This window comes from Podarcis vaucheri, assembly GCF_965113315.1.
Source record: "Podarcis vaucheri genome assembly, chromosome: 5".
Lineage (NCBI taxonomy): Eukaryota > Metazoa > Chordata > Lepidosauria > Squamata > Lacertidae > Podarcis > Podarcis vaucheri.
In genome coordinates this window covers 69,656,157-69,672,219 of record NC_138763.1, presented here as the reverse complement: position 1 = coordinate 69,672,219, position 16,063 = coordinate 69,656,157, and the positions used below count along the sequence as shown (strand labels likewise).

The following is a 16,063-nucleotide window of genomic DNA, read 5'->3' as shown; positions in this document are numbered from 1 at the left end:
AAAAATATTATATGGCCTTGGTGGCTAAGAGTACCTCTTTCCCTCTATGGTTGGTTCAAATCACCAACTGGGATGTCCTAATCACTAAGGTGATTTGGAAACTTCAGCTGGCAATCACCTGATTACTGAGTGGGAATCCATTTAGATTATACACAACTTTTTCATTTCATTTCACTTTTAATTTGTATACCATCTTTCTATAAAACTATACACAAGGCAGTTTACAACGACAAAATATACAACAAAGAACACACACCATATAATAATCTGATCCAATACAAAACATAACTTTAAAATGGAATGACATATCAAATAAAGTAATTTTCAGTAATCTATTAGAATATAAGAGTACAAAACAATTAACGCTCAAATAATAAATAAACAAACTCACTCTTCACAATTACAATAAATAATTAGTAAACTATGATCTATAAAGATAACTGCAAGTCACAATGCAAGTCACAATGAATAACATACCACAATACATACAAAAACATGTAAAAGGATCCAATTGAGAAACAAAGACACACAATTTATATAATTTTTAAAAAATGAAAATTCCTGAATTCCACTTCTCCCTTCTAAGTGAACAACAATGACAAAAAGCACTTCCCACCACCTTGGTGAAGTTTATTCTAGTTTCTCATGTCCAGAAATAATTTCATGGAGAATAAAACTATCAGTATCTAGTGTTCAGTCTCCACTGCCGGAAGTACTGTGCCTCTGAAGAGCATTTGCTGGGAATCACAAGTGGGGATTGTACTGTTGCCCTCATGTCCTGGTTGCAGACATGGGGCTGGCTTCTGTCAGAACAGGATGCTGGACTAGATGAGCATATGATTTGATCCAGCAGAGCCCTTTTTATGATTTTACAATAGTATACAAATATGTTATCTTAAATGTTATTGTTTGTGCAGTAGAGATGCACGATTCTACATATTCTTTCTTAGAAAGTTGTGAACATAAGATTCTGTTATCTTTCATTCCCCTGTGTGTCCCACCCATTTTTTTCCTAGTCTAAACTTTACAAGAACGTTTTCACTTGTCCTCATATATTACTTTAATGATACTTCCCTCTTGATTGCAGGATTTATCAATGACAAAACATTGACTGACAAATAGTTTTGTATATTTATGCAGACATAGTAAGGCAGTATCTAATAACAGCAAACATCTATACATGTAGTGCTTATCAAAGATGTGATTTAGGATATTGATTGGATGGAAATTTCATTTCCCTCTAATGATTAAGATTTATTAGTTAAATGCATCAGGTTTTTTTCCTAGCTCTAAAATATTTGCTATTTAAAGAGAAATTGCTCTTTAAGGTTTTGTAAAGCTCTCAAATGGGTTGTGTCCACTGAGTCCAATGGAACAATGAATTTTTTATAGTTACTACTTACTGCCTTAGTGGCTGGCAGGTAATTACATATCATCAAGGAGGAGGTTGCTCAAGGTTCATGTATCCTATAATTCTTCACTATCTTTCCCATGCAGACATTTGCCCTAGAGGATATCAAAAATTTTATGGTGTTTCCTCTGTAAAGATTCAACCACTGCAAGTGAGTTATGTGCTCATTTCTGCAAAGCAGAATGAACAACACTAATGTGATTTTAGACGGCAGATTCATTTTCAGAATGATGATGATGTGTCCTTATCTTTTAGAAGTTCCTTCTGTGCAAATCTAAGGCAGATGAGAAATCATTCAAATTGCATTTCAGAATTTAACTTTGAAACAAATGTCATCTGTAGTATATCTGCTTTTTAAAGAATACTGCAATGGGCATCTCTTACTACAGCTTAGATGCTCCACAGTTCCATGGCATGTGGTGCTGAGTATAGCTTGGAGTGTAGAAATGGCCTCCTTGTAGACCCCACCTTGCTTCATGGCATGCAAAACTTTAACTTGACTGAATCAACCTACATCGCAGTTGATGTTCAGGTTGTCTTTGCAACATCCCCAGGGGAAGATATAACTGAGGTTAAAAAAGGTAAAGGTACCCCTGACCGTTAGGTCCAGTCGTGAACGAGTCTGGGGTTGCGCACTCATCTCACTCTATAGGCCGAGAGAGCCAGCGTTTGTCCACAGACAGCATCGGGTCATGTGGCTAGCATGACTAAGCTGCTTCTGGCGAACCAGAGCAGCACATGGAAACGTCGTTTACCTTCCCGCCAGAGTGGTACCTATTTATCTACTTGCACTTTGACAAGCTTTCGAACTGCTAGGTGGGCAGGAGCAGGGACCGAACAATGGGAGCTCACCCCGTCGCGGGGATTTGAACCGCCGACTTTCTGATCAGCAAGCCCTAGGCTCTGGTTTAGACCACAATGCCACCTGCATCCCCCTATAACTGAGGTTAGTGGAGCCATATTGATGAAGCAAGGGCAAGGTCTTAGATACAGCAAAACTTTTCATCTAGCAGGTCTGGAAAAGGGTACAAGGACAATAATTGAAAAGCTGGGTTTGTTTTTCTCATCTACGGAGGTCCTTCCTTACCCAAATTTTTAGAAAGCTATGAAAATAAGTAACAATAGCATCCAATAAGGGTTCTTATTAAGAATGGTAGTCACTGTTGGCTCAGTTTGAGTTGAACTGTCCTCATTTCTGTCACTGAGAAAGCCACAATAACTCTCTTAGATTCAGTGTTGTGCAGTTGGCAGGAGATGACCTGCTCATGAGCTTCCAGTAGGCATCTTGTTGGTTCTTCTGTGAGCAGAACACTGGATTAGATTTTCATGTTCTAATCTCCTTGGGGGGGGGGGCAGGATTTACCTACCAGTAGTTCTTGTAGATGATAGATAGATAGATGATAGATGATAGATAGATAGATAGATAGATAGATAGATAGATGATAGATAGATAGATGATTGATTTATAGACAGACAGACAGACAGACAGATAGATAGATAGATAGATAGGTAGATAGATATATGATAGATAGATAGATAGATAGATAGATAGATAGCATCATGTACTTTGCTGGTACCGTATAGTCATTAAAAAAAATATTAATTAATTAAAATTATATCATGCTCTTCCCCCACAGAGAAGTCTGGGGCAGCAAACAATAAGTGATAAAACAAGAAAAACATATTTTCTTTTTTAAAAATTCCAATGCAGATGCAGATTTGGAAACATCTCAGATTAAAAAGCTTGTTGAGAGAGGAAGATCTGCAGTAGGTGCTGAAGTGACAGCAGGGACAGTCTTAATGTGTTCAAACAATTAGGAATACTGTTTGGGTAAGCACAACTGAGACAGTGATTGTCCTACTGTGTGAGAGAGTATTCATATCATTATTTTATGATGATATTTTATTATCATTGTGTGAGTAAAGTTTGGCCAATTTAGGCATTCTGAAATATGAAATGCTTTGAAGATTCCATTACATATAAATTCATTATATGAATAGTTTTAAAAACTGACCTACTTTTCTCTTTGTTTTCAATCTGAATGGAGGGAAATGCAATTGAAGTGAAAGCTTACTGGAGATTGCTGGTTTAGATTTTATATCTGGTGATATAATTTTGATAAATTATGTATCCTCTCTTCTGCAGTAATCTAGGACAGGAAGTGGCAAACTATGCCAGGTATTAAAGCCCATGAGGAGTGTGCACAAGCTGGGTACAAAGCTTTCTGTAGCATGAACCATTAAAAATAATCAAGTGGGGCATTTTGGGACTATAAACAAGCTCACATAGGATTTCAAAGGTCATTCAGCGGGTCATCTGATTTGGCTGAACAAACATACAAAGGAAGTATTGATAACAGTATCTAGGCTTCTCCACCCTCATCTCTGATATCCACATGTTGTTCTTTGACAGAATTATTGATTAGGAAATGCATACAATACATTTGAATTGAATTACCCATAACTTGACTGACTGGTCTTATGGAAAGTAATGGGCACATTGGAGAAGTGTGACCTCCCTGCTTGCTCCTTCCTTTTGCTTTGGTTAGAAGGTGTGGAACTGGGCTTCTCCTGCTGTGCCTCTGGCCCTTTCAAACTCCATCTTGGGCAAATCAGATTGTTCCAATCCTTATACTTCTTTCAATATAACATAACAATTTCATCTGCTGAGGCATTTTATCAACATGTGATGACTGTGTTATTCTTTGTGTATATAAACTGATGCATTAAAAAATAAATTGTGAAGACTTTTGGAAAGCTTTATTTCATTTCATTTTAGGGGCCATCTCAAGGTACCATTTCAAACACTTTGTTGATTAGAAGAGTGACAAAAACAGCATAAAAAGTAATAAAATTAATTAACATTACTCCCAATATTCTTGTGTGAATTTTGACTCCCTATTACCATAGACCCCCTTCATGGATCACTGCCTTGCCATGGCAAAAGGGCTTGAATAACTCAGAGAAGCTATGAGCTATGCTGTGCAGGGCCACCCAAGATGGACAGGTCATAATGGAGAGTTTTGACCAAACATGATCCACCTGGAGCAGGAACTGGCAAGCCACTCCAGTATCCCTGCCAAGAAAACTCCATGGACAAAGACAACAGGCATATAAAAGTTATGATGCTGGAAGATGAGCCCCTCAGGTCAGAAGGCATCCAACATGCTACTGAGGACGAGCAGAGGACAAGTAGATTCAGAGCTGATAAAGCGGTTGGGCCAAAGCCGAAAGGTTGCTCAGTTGCGGATATACCTGGAAGCGAAAGGAAAGTCCAATGCTGTAAAGAAAAATATTGCATAGGAACCTGGAATGTAAGAACCATGAACCTTGGTAAGTTGGATGTGGTCAAAAATGAGATGCCAAGAATAAATATTGACATCCTGGGCATCGGTGAACTAAAATGGACGGGAATGGGTGAATTCAGTTCGGATGGCCATCATATCTACTACTGTGGGCAAGAATCCCGTAAAAGAAATGGAGTGGCCCTCATAGTCAACAAAAGAGTGGCGAAAGCTGTACTGGGATGGAATCTCAAAAATGATAGAATGATCTCGATACGAATCCAAGGCAGACCTTTTAACATCACAGTAATCCAAGTTTATGCACCAACTACTGGTGCTGAAGAAACTGAAATTGACCAATTCTATGAAGACTTACAACACCTTATAGAAATGACACCAAAGAAGGATGTTCTTCTCATTATAGGGGATTGGAATGCTAAAGTAGGGAATCAAGAAATAAAAGAGATAAAACAAGCTGGTAATCACAAACACTCTTTTCCAACAACACAAGAGACAATTCTACACATGGACATCACCAGACGGGCAACATCGAAATCAGATTGATTATATTCTCTGCAGCCAAAGATGGAGAAGCTCTATACAGTCAGCAAAAACAAGACCCGGAGCTGACTGTGGCTCAGATCATCAGCTTCTTATAGCAAAATTCAAGCTTAAACTGAAGAAAGTAGGGAAAACCACTGGGCCGGTAAGATACAATCTAAATCAAATCCCTTATGAATACACAGTGGAAGTGAGGGACAGGTTTAAGGATTTAGATTTGGTGGACAGAGTGCCTGAAGGACTATGAATGGAGGCTCGCAACATTATACAGGAGGCAGCAACGAAAACCATCCCAATGAAAAGGAAATGCAAGAAAGCAAAGTGGCTGTCCAACAAGGCTTTACAAATAGCGGGGGAGAGAAGGCAAGCAAAATGCGAGGGAGATAGTGAAAGTTACAGGAAATTGAATGCAGATTTCCAAAAAATAGCAAGGAGAGACAAGAAGGCCTTCTTAAATGAGCAATGCAAAGAAATAGAGGAAAACAACAGAATGTGAAGAACCAGAGATCTGTTCAAGAAAATTGGAGATATGAAAGGAAGATTTTGTACAAAGATTACCATAATAAAGGACAAAAGTGGCAAGGACCTAACAGAAGCAGAAGACATCAAGAAGAGGTGGCAAGAATACACAGAGGAATTATACCAGAAAGATATGGATGGCTCATACACCCCAGGTAGTGTGGTTGATGACCTTGAGCCAGACATCCTGCAGAGTGAAGTCAAATGGGCCTTAGAAAGCATGGCTAATAACAAGGCCAGTGGAAGTGATGATATTCCAGCTGAACTATTTAAAATTTTAAAAGATGATGCTGTTAAGGTTATACACTCAATATGCCAGCAAGTGTGGAAAACTCAGCAGTGGCCAGAGGATTGGAGAAGATCAGTCTACATCCCAGTCCCAAAGAGGGGAGGGCCAAAGAATGCTCCAACTACCACACAATTGCACTCATTTCACACGCTAGCAAGGTTATGCTTAAAATTCTACAAGACAGGCTTAAGCAGTATGTGGACCGAGAACTCCCAGAAGAGCAAGCTGGATTTCGAAGGGGCAGAGGAACCAGAGACCAAATTGCAAACATGTGCTGGATTATGGAGAAAGCTATAGTTTCCGAAAGACATCTACTTCTGCTTCATTGACTATGCAAAAGCCTTTGACTGTGTCGACCACAGCAAACTATGGCAAGTTCTTAAAGAAATGGGAGTGCCTGATCACCTCATCTGTCTCCTGAGAAATCTCTATGTGGGACAAGAAGCTACAGTTAAAACTGGATGTGGAACAACTGATTGGTTCCAAATTGGGAAAGGAGTACGACAAGGCTGTATATTGTCTCCCTGCTTATTTAACTTATATGCAGAATTCATCATGCGAAAGGCTGGGCTGGATGAATCCCAAGCCGGAATTAAGATTGCCGGAAGAAATATCAACAACCTCAGATATGCAGATGACACAACCTTGATGGCAGAAAGTGAGAAGGAATTAAAGAACCTTTTAATGAGGGTGAAAGAGGAGAGCGCAAAATATGGTCTGAAGCTCAACATCAAAAAAAGAAGATCATGGCCACTGGGCCGATCACCTCCTGGCAAACAGAAGGGGAAGAAATGGAGGCAGTGAGATATTTTACATTCTTGGGCTCCATGATCACTGCAGATGGTGACAGCAGTCACGAAATTAAAAGACGCCTGCTTCTTGGGAGAAAAGCAATGATAAACCTAGACAGCATCTTAAAAAGCAGAGACATCACCTTGCCAACAAAGGTCCGTATAGTTAAAGCTATGGTTTTCCCAGTAGTGATGTATGGAAGTCAGACCTGGACCATAAAGAAGGCTGATCGCCGAAGAATTGATGCTTTTGAATTATGCTGCTGGAGAAGACTCTTGAGAGCCCCATGGACTGCAAGAAGATCAAACCTATCCATTCTGGTGCCCTGACTGCTCATGAGAAAAGAAGACTCCCTGGAAAAGACCCTGATGTTGGGAAAGATGGAGGGCACAAGGAGAAGGGGACGGCAGAGGATGAGATGGTTGGGCAGTGTTCTCGAAGCTACCAGCATGCGTTTGACCAAACTGCAGGAGGCAGTGGAAGACAGGATTTCCTGGCGTGCTCTGGTCCATGGGGTCACGAAGGGTCGGACACGACTAAACGACTAAACAAGAACAACAACAACAACATTACCATAAACTGAGATGAAACATAGTTGCCACAGCAGTTTATGTTCCAAAACCACATTCCATTTTACAAAGTTCCCATTGACTTCACTGTGTCATACAGAAAAGATAGATGCTTTTTCCTAAATATATTGCGGGTGTACGATGAGGTCATCAGATTTGACCTCACAATGCCTTTTAAGTTGTAAATGTTAGCAGAAAATACATAATTCAGGGATCTACAACTGTCTGACGGTGTTCTACTACATTATTTATATAAAGATCTAATGCCCATTAATCCTTATCGTGCACAATGACTGTACATCTATCTCCTTAGTGCAAAGTTGTGTTCAGCACTTCCACAGTGAAGTAATCGGTTTAGAATGTATATTTACAGGGCTGAATATGCCAATTAAGAAGCAGGAAACTTAACATTTATATGCTTTTACATCTCATTCTTCTTGAAGGGCATTCTGATTTAAGCTAATGAAGATAAAGTACTTCCCTCTCTCATCTGTTTCACAATCAGTTTTGTTTGTTAAAGCAGAAATTGGAAGTTAGAAAAAGTGTAAAGGATTAAAGTTTATTGCTTTAGCTTCAATGAGAATGTTATCAGAGCATAAAACAGGCAGATAATATTGTCTTCCCCCCACAGTTTCAATAAAGCAAATTTAGTGTTTTAAGTTGAGTTTTTTAACTTCAGAAGGTCCTTATTTCACAGAGTTGACCAAAATTAGAGTACCATGTTGAGCTATTACAGACAAAAAAATTTCCAGGGTTAGTAAAATAATCAGGTCAAATAAGTGTTTACAGTGCAGGTTTTGAGATTTCAATTTACACAGTAATATCCTATGACTGGATAGTCAAGAACAGTTTTTAAAAGGTAAAAATGTGGGGGGTTTTGGGGGGGTGGGTTGCAGAAGCATGGTACGATGTCACATTTGTCTCTGTCTGCAGATTGCTTCAATCATAAGGGAGTGGAGAAAGCAATTGCAAACTTAATTAGGTTCAAGCTTTGCTGTATGAAAGTGTATTGAAATACTTAGACATGCTAGAATGAAGAAGCAATGGGCTTTATTCCATCTTAACAGATAATGCCTGTGATTTCTAAGACTTTGACTCAGTGCAGACAGAAAACTGGATCCCTAGAACTGAAGTTTATAAAATGGGCCCCAGCTTCCAGAATACCCTTCCCTCTTCATCAGTCCTCCCCTCTCTGTACAAATTCCCCTTTCCCTTCCTTTGTTAGCCTTAACCATGGTGTCTCATTGTGCTTGAACCAATCCTAATAATGATTAGGGCTAAACAGAATTTCCATCTGAATCAAGGATTGTAAGCTCTCACCAAACCCTGGCCTTCTTTCCTGGCTAAATGGATGCAATTCTTGCTAAGCCTTATTCATCGTTAGCTTTGGTGCACATACAACACTGGGCAATGGCTAATGCACACAAGGCAATGATGGAATTTGCTCAAGATTGGAGAAGAGACGGATGAAGGATCTTTGCTTTATTGAGACAATTTAAAATGACTGGTTTGCAGGGAACCAGCATTATGTTTGCATGGGACACATACTTCCAGTCCCGGCAGTCTTCAGCATCATTGCTCCACTCCAGATACATAATCCGAGACCTGCTCTGCAAGAGATATCTGAAAAGCTTTGAGCGTTCATTAATTTCATTGTCATTTAAAGCTAAGAGTTAGTGATGGGCATGTTCTCAGAAGCCCCTCTTGGATTAATCTGGAAATTACCCAAGATCTTCACATCAAAATAATAAAAAAATCAGGTTTGAGAAGCCAAACAAGCAGCAACAATTGGAGGAGTGCCTTGGCTTCCACTGTGTTTGGCAAGAGCCGAGGTGTTCCTGTGCACCAGTTTCCCATGGCATGGGGAAAAGCCAATTGGCAACACTTGGAGGAGTACCGGAGCATGGCAGGCCAGGCCAGAAGTCGATGATTCCCCTTTGGACAGGGGTGAAAAAAAATGGAACAGGCCTTGCCTGCCTTTTCGGTGTGAGTGGTTGGAAGTCTAACATTAAAATCACTTTGATTTATATCATTGATATGTCATAATGATCATGTTTCGTTTGGCCTCCAGCAACCATTCAGTGTTGTGTTAAATTCATGGAAAGAACCATATCTCAGACTGTTTCTTGCCATCCCATGAAAGATAGACCATTGAGGTCTTTCTGTGGGAGGCAATCTCTAAACAGGCAGCAGTGAACAGCATGGCAGTTAAGCCCTTAAGTCTAAATGGAGAGTCTGGATTGGCATCTAGTGAAAGAAGGGCCAGAGCAGGGTTTGGGTTCAATGGTTAATCAATAACATTAGAAACTATTAAAAATGCTTTGCCCAAGCCCACTAAGCTCCCACCATCAATGTATGAGGTCCCCTCCTATTGCCACCAGCATTGGGATGTTGCAGAGGTGGCACAAGAGAGCTTGACTGGATTCCAGTGCCAGTGAAACACTACCTTCATAAGATGTTTCACCCATAATTTAATCAGACGTCTTCATCTGTTGTTATGCCTAGGTCATTTCCCCATGCCTTGTGCATGCCATTTGCATTTCCTACCTTGTAGTCCAACCCCTCTTTATACTGATTCTAACCAGTGGCTCTTCAGGATTTCTGAAAGTGGACTTTCCTGGTGGGACATTCATAGCCCTAACTGCAGATGCTGGGGCTTGAACCTGGGACATTCTGCATGCAAAGCAGATGCTATGTCACTGAGCTACAGCTGAGGGTTGTTGGTTTTCCTTGCTGAGGACCAATAAGGGATAAGCCCATCTCCTACCTACACCTTGAATGGGGCTAAAGGTGCTTCCGTAGGGAGAGAAAAAAAATAGAAGGGTTCATCTAAGGAAACTTTTCTTCTATGCAATGTAAGAGTGCTCTGTTCCTCCATTTCTTTGCATAGGAAAAATAGGCAATTGATCACCTACTTTGATTTTAATATGAGCTGGAAAATAATTCAGGTATTTCTAAGCCTCACCTCTCTTTGGAAGCAGGCTTTAACGAGTTCCCAAAGTTCTTTTCCAAATGTGGCTCGGGAGAACTTCTCTGGCAGACTCCGTAAGAATATTTGGGGCCTAAAGGATATTTTCTGCAGTTGGTTTTTTTTGTTTTTAGGCTGGCCTGACATTACAGCAAACCATTTACCTCAGAAGCATTTGCAGAGGGCAAGGTGCCATACTCAGTTTTAAAATTGCACTTTAGTTTGTTCCAGCCAAGCTAAATATACCTTCACCATGACATTATGGGCAAGATGTGCATTTCAAGTAGGGAAACAAGTATCTTGTAGATAATAATAAAAATATATCCATGTAATGGCCATTTATTTTTTTCCATTATTCTTTCCACACCTGTCCTACCTCTTATATCCAATGGCAGTCAGAATCTGAGAAATACTAAGATGAATATATTATAACGCAAGAAATATGCCTTATTACAGGGGCGAATTTATGGCAGTGCCAGTTTCCCTGCACAGGAACCAAATGGAGGGGATGAGAGGGGAGTGGTGAGATCGGTTCCCTCACTCAGTAGGTGGACTGAGAGGTAGGACTATCCCCATCCCATGTCCCTCTCTTATGCATGGTAACAGTAAGGCAGATAGTGAGACTGGAAGCCAATGGTGAATGATTTTCGTTAGGAGTTGACAGCTTTCTCTCTTTTTTGGAGAAAAGAGGAGGCAATTTCTAAACTTTGAATTTTTCTTTATGCTTGAGAAAGATGGATAGAAAATCCAAAGAGCTCCCTCTGACTTTCTTTGTGAATTTTATTTTTCCTGGGAGGGAGAATCAAGCTGGGGGGAAGGAGAGGAAAAATGGAGAGGAGAGGCTAGGATAGGAGAAGACATGGGGAGAAGAAGGGAGTGCCAGCCTCCTGTTGCACCATCTGGGGGAGGGGCATAAAATTTTGGCCTCTCATGGGATGCCATATTACCAAATTCCACCCCTGCTTATTATAATCTTCCTGTGACTAAATGTAAATAATGTTGGCCAGATCATAGCTCTCAGATTCTTAAGGAAGAATTTGTTCTATGCAGAATTTGTTTTCTGAAATTTAAGAGATTAAGAAGGGAAAATGTATTGTTACAGCAAATGTTCTCCGTAGGAGTTGTTTAGCAGATTATTTCTGAGTAACAACACTATAGATTTCAGCTACAAGAGCCATTAACACAACTGTAAAAACCTGCCTGAAGGGCAGCTTTCTATAGTTACCACAGGGAAAAAAGAATTGCTTTACGTAGATCAATTTAGTGTCTTCTAAACACTGTATGTTGAATGTTGGGTCTCTTCTGATGATTCCAGTTACAGAGTCTAGAGTATAATTGTGCCTGTGGTCTAGTCATCATTGAGATGGTAGTCCATTTTCTGGGCTCCTGAGAATGCTGGTGGATACTCATGTGACTGAATGCTAGTTTTACAAAAATTACCTCTAGCATTCTCCCTCACATTTGGTTTTCTGTCTGCAGGGATTTAGATGAACCAATTGGCTGTCTCGATTTAAGGCAGCTTCATGTATTGGTTCTAATTAGTAGATCTGGCAAGAGTAAGAAGAAGAGAAAAAACACTGACTTGGGATAGATGGGATTGGTGTCATATGACAATTGGAAAAAAAACTTCCTACAAATGTAATTTTCTTTGGGGTGCTATATCATATGACCAGGCTTTACTAATGCAGATTACATCAACTGGCACAGCAGGATCTTTCCTTTTGTTTCTTTGTTTGAACATCTGGCAGACTCAGGTTCTTGCAACCAGCAATTTATACATAGTTTGTGCAAAGCAGGTTAAATACATAATACATTTACAGATATTTTCTTCTTCATACTCTGGAATTTCATGTAGTAACATTATTTCACTGGCACATTGTGCTGTGGCATATTTGAGAAATGTCCTCATAATAATTCACCAGGAAGTAGTGAAAAATTACAGAGATCCTGAAGAGACAAGTAAAGAAAATAAGTCAGCAATTTGATGCATGCTTGCTTGAGAATACATCCCAATGCACACAGTATGACTTATTTCTAAGGAAACATTCATTGGACTTGGCTGTACAAATGTTATGCCAGAGCAAGCCTTATTTAAATCATTAAAGCAAAACTGGACAGTTTGGAGTCAATGAAAATTGTATTCTTGAATAACTAGAAAACATAATATGATTATAATTAAAATAGACTTTCAAAGAAAGTTTGTGAAAATGCTAGTTGATGAATGCCTTTTGTTGTGCCTAATATTATCTACAACAAGTATGCAGGGAAATAGAAGGGTGTTGCAATCAATGACAGACATAAGACCAATCAGCAAAACCTGTTCCATTTCAAACAGTGGAATAAAGAATTAGAGATGCGGAACAAATCTGACAGTACAGGATGATATATGAGATTGTGCTCCGTAGAAAACTTAATTTGTTTTATCTCTTTTGATCTTTTCTTACTTTTTTTGCATAGTGTAAATATTGTAAAAAATAATGAAATTTTAGTTTTACTAATGAGTTTTTTCCTGACCACTTCACAGGTAAATTATCCAGAGTGACGAGCAGCACATGAAATACAGAGCTATAATATATTCCAAGATCAAATGATTTTTGGCTTAAGAAAAGGCCCTTAGAAACACCAAAGAGCATGAAAATTGTACATTAATGCCCCTCTCTTAACTTCTAGGCTATGTAATATGTATATATATTAAATAGTTTCATATATTATGATCGTTCGCAACTTAGATTCCATGTGTTAGGAAACATTTTGCCGTCCTCTTCCAATCCCTGTCTGTTCCTGTTAAACAGTGAACTATAATGCAACAAAATCAATCATGGCTCTGTCTCTCTTGTTGCTTCCTGCTTCTAGCCCAGCTCTCTCACATGACTCTGGCTATTGCCCTTCTCACTACCAGCCATGTGATGAAGGGGGCCTACCCATTTCCCCTCTGGCACGGAGGAACCTCCTTTAATATACAGTGGTGCCTCGCAAGATGAAAAGAATCCGTTCTGTGAGTCTCTTCGTCTAGCAGTTTTTTCGTCTTGCGAAGCAAGCCCATTGACGGATTAGCGGATTAGTGCTATTAGTGGCTTTTAGCAGCTTTTAGTGGCTTATCGGATAAGCGGATAAGCGGCTTAGTGGCTTAGAAAAAGGGGGGGAAGGGGGGGAAACCACAGGAACTCGCAAGACATTTTCGTCTTGCAAAGCAAGCCCATAGGAGATTCGTTTTGCGAAGCACCTCCAAAACGGAAAACTCTTTCATCTAGCGAGTTTTCCGTCTTGCGAGGCATTCGTCTTGCGGGGCACCACTGTACTAATAACTATACTTGTGCTGGTACTTAGGTGGCAAGTAGACCCTTCCCTGGTTAATTCAACAATGGGATCCTCCATTAGATTTTAACACTTGCTGTTTCCAGGGAATTAGAAGCAACCTCAGGCATCATACAGACTGACCCCCGCTCCCAAACTCACAACAATATATTCTTTTTCTTCTGGATGGATGACTGTAAAAGTAGTGCCTGCCTACTCTTTTAAAATTAACAGGTGAGGCTCTTCTCTGCATCCTGACAGTGGTGAAGGTGTGACTGGCTGGGATGCAGAATCGGGTCTTCTCTGTGGCCATGTCTAAATTTAAAACTCTCTGCCTTGTGCTTTCATCTGCCTAGTCAATACAAGTTCTGACAAGCAGCGTTAGTGCATCTTTAGCAGACTGACCTCTTGTTTTAGGTTGTTTTTATATATTGCTCCTGCCTCTAGCAGTTAATGGTTTGCTGTCTTGCTAATGTTTTGTGAATGGATTTTGTAGTTGTCTTTTGCGTTGTTTGCTGCCCTGAGAATCGTGAGAAGGGCAGGATATAAATCTGCTGAAATATATTGATAAACAACCATTGCATTTCCGGGCTTGAGGGGTTAGTAGAAATAAGATTCAATTCCTTGAATCTAAGACTGTAAACACATTTGCTGGTTTAAAGCTATTCATCTTCTTAATTCAGATCAAAACTGATTTGGGATAAATGTATCAAAATGCAGTGTTTTGTAAGATAGGTAGAATAGATCCAGGTTAGATATGAGTTGTGGCTAATATGGGTGGATCATTTCCCAAGTCAGTGGTGGGAGTTCACTGGATGCAGAGTGAACAGGAATCTGCACACAGCCCAAGACACTGTCAGTCAACTTAAATCTTGCTTTCTGTCCTGCTAATGAAGCACCACTCTGTTTTGAATTATTCAGCTGAGAGAGTGATAGTTTTGTTGGTTTTAGTATACCAGATATGCTGGTTTGGATCTTGAAGGCATCTTCTGATGCCCTTCTCAAGATGTCTACATCAAATTAGATATAGTAGTTGTAAGAAACAAGAACTTTTATGTTTGTGTAAAGTCACCCTAGAGAGGCTAGCCTGATAACCACGTTATGAACCATTCAGCAAAAGTTGGAGACCTTGGCATTTCTCAGAGTTTTCAATATTAAACCCTTTGAGTAGTTTTCATATCCTTTGCATATTCTTGTACTTTTAAAATCCATGACAATTAGGTGCTGCTCTGAGCTCTGTTAAATTGGTTTTATTTTCTGCTACTAGTTTTCTGCTATATTAGTTTTGATGGTTTTATAGTCTTGTTTTAATTTTTACTGGATACTACCCAGAAAACCTATGTTGTCATAATATCATTGAAGGATAGGAAGACAGCTAAATATGCTCAATAAAAATGTATTTTAATTTACCATTTGCTATCCACAAATGCACCTGAGCTATTCCCACCTTTAGTTCATAAAATTTATATATCAGTTGATTGTAGAAAAAGAACTTCAAAGCTGGGTGAACATTTTCAGTTGGGTAGGTATTTGGACTTTTATGAAACACATTCTGATAGGTTTCACAACTTTTTCCTTGAGTAGCTCCATTACATAAGTTGGGTTGTGTTTTTTTTTGCTTGAATGGCCATAAAGTTGCATTACTGATCTAATTTCATTCTACCATGTAATTGTTTTACTGAGTGATGTTCTGGGGTTACTTTAGAGTTCAGTTACTAAATTAAGTCAATTTAGTTATTAATTACTATTATAATAGAATACAATTAATATAAAAATAAATGTTTTAAACTGTTACTACAATGAAGAACTACAAAATTTAATGGAGTAATATTAAGTCACAGCATAATGAGAACCAGCACTAATGGGAATGATTACAAATGTGAAGAACAGTTATGTCTAAACTAATCATAGAAGCTAGAATATATGATATTCTTTTGCTGAGTTTCTTTTGCAGAGTCTTGAATACTAAAAATTCCCATAACTTACATAATTGATTATGAATCCCCACCCCTATTTGCATTTTGTTTCCTTTGCAATGAAGTGAATGTGTTAGAATAACATAATGACAATGTAATTTATGTAATTAATTATGTTAGTTACGTAAATTATGTAATTTAGCTACAGAAAGATAAATAGTGTAGTTGTTGGCAGGAGAGAGACTGTTGTGAAATTGACACATTGCTGCATGTAACAAACACAGGGTGAAATGCAAACAGTGCTTTCTTACATCCCTAAAAGTAACATATATAATTCTAAAACTATCAGCTCTGTCTTTGCAAGATCATTTATCTCTGCAACAAAGGTATAAAATAACATTTTCTCTCTTTTAGGAGGTGGGATACTTTAAGTGAAATACACAAAACTCAATTTAAATAC

At 39.0% G+C, this 16,063-nt stretch overlaps 1 protein-coding gene across 9 annotated transcripts in view; it reads left to right on the top strand.

Moving 5' to 3' along the window:
- The window catches only part of PCDH15 (protocadherin related 15), a 659,401-nt gene that overhangs the window by 214,453 nt on the left and 428,885 nt on the right, over positions 1–16,063 (top strand). The gene's annotated exons all lie outside the window — the stretch shown is intronic.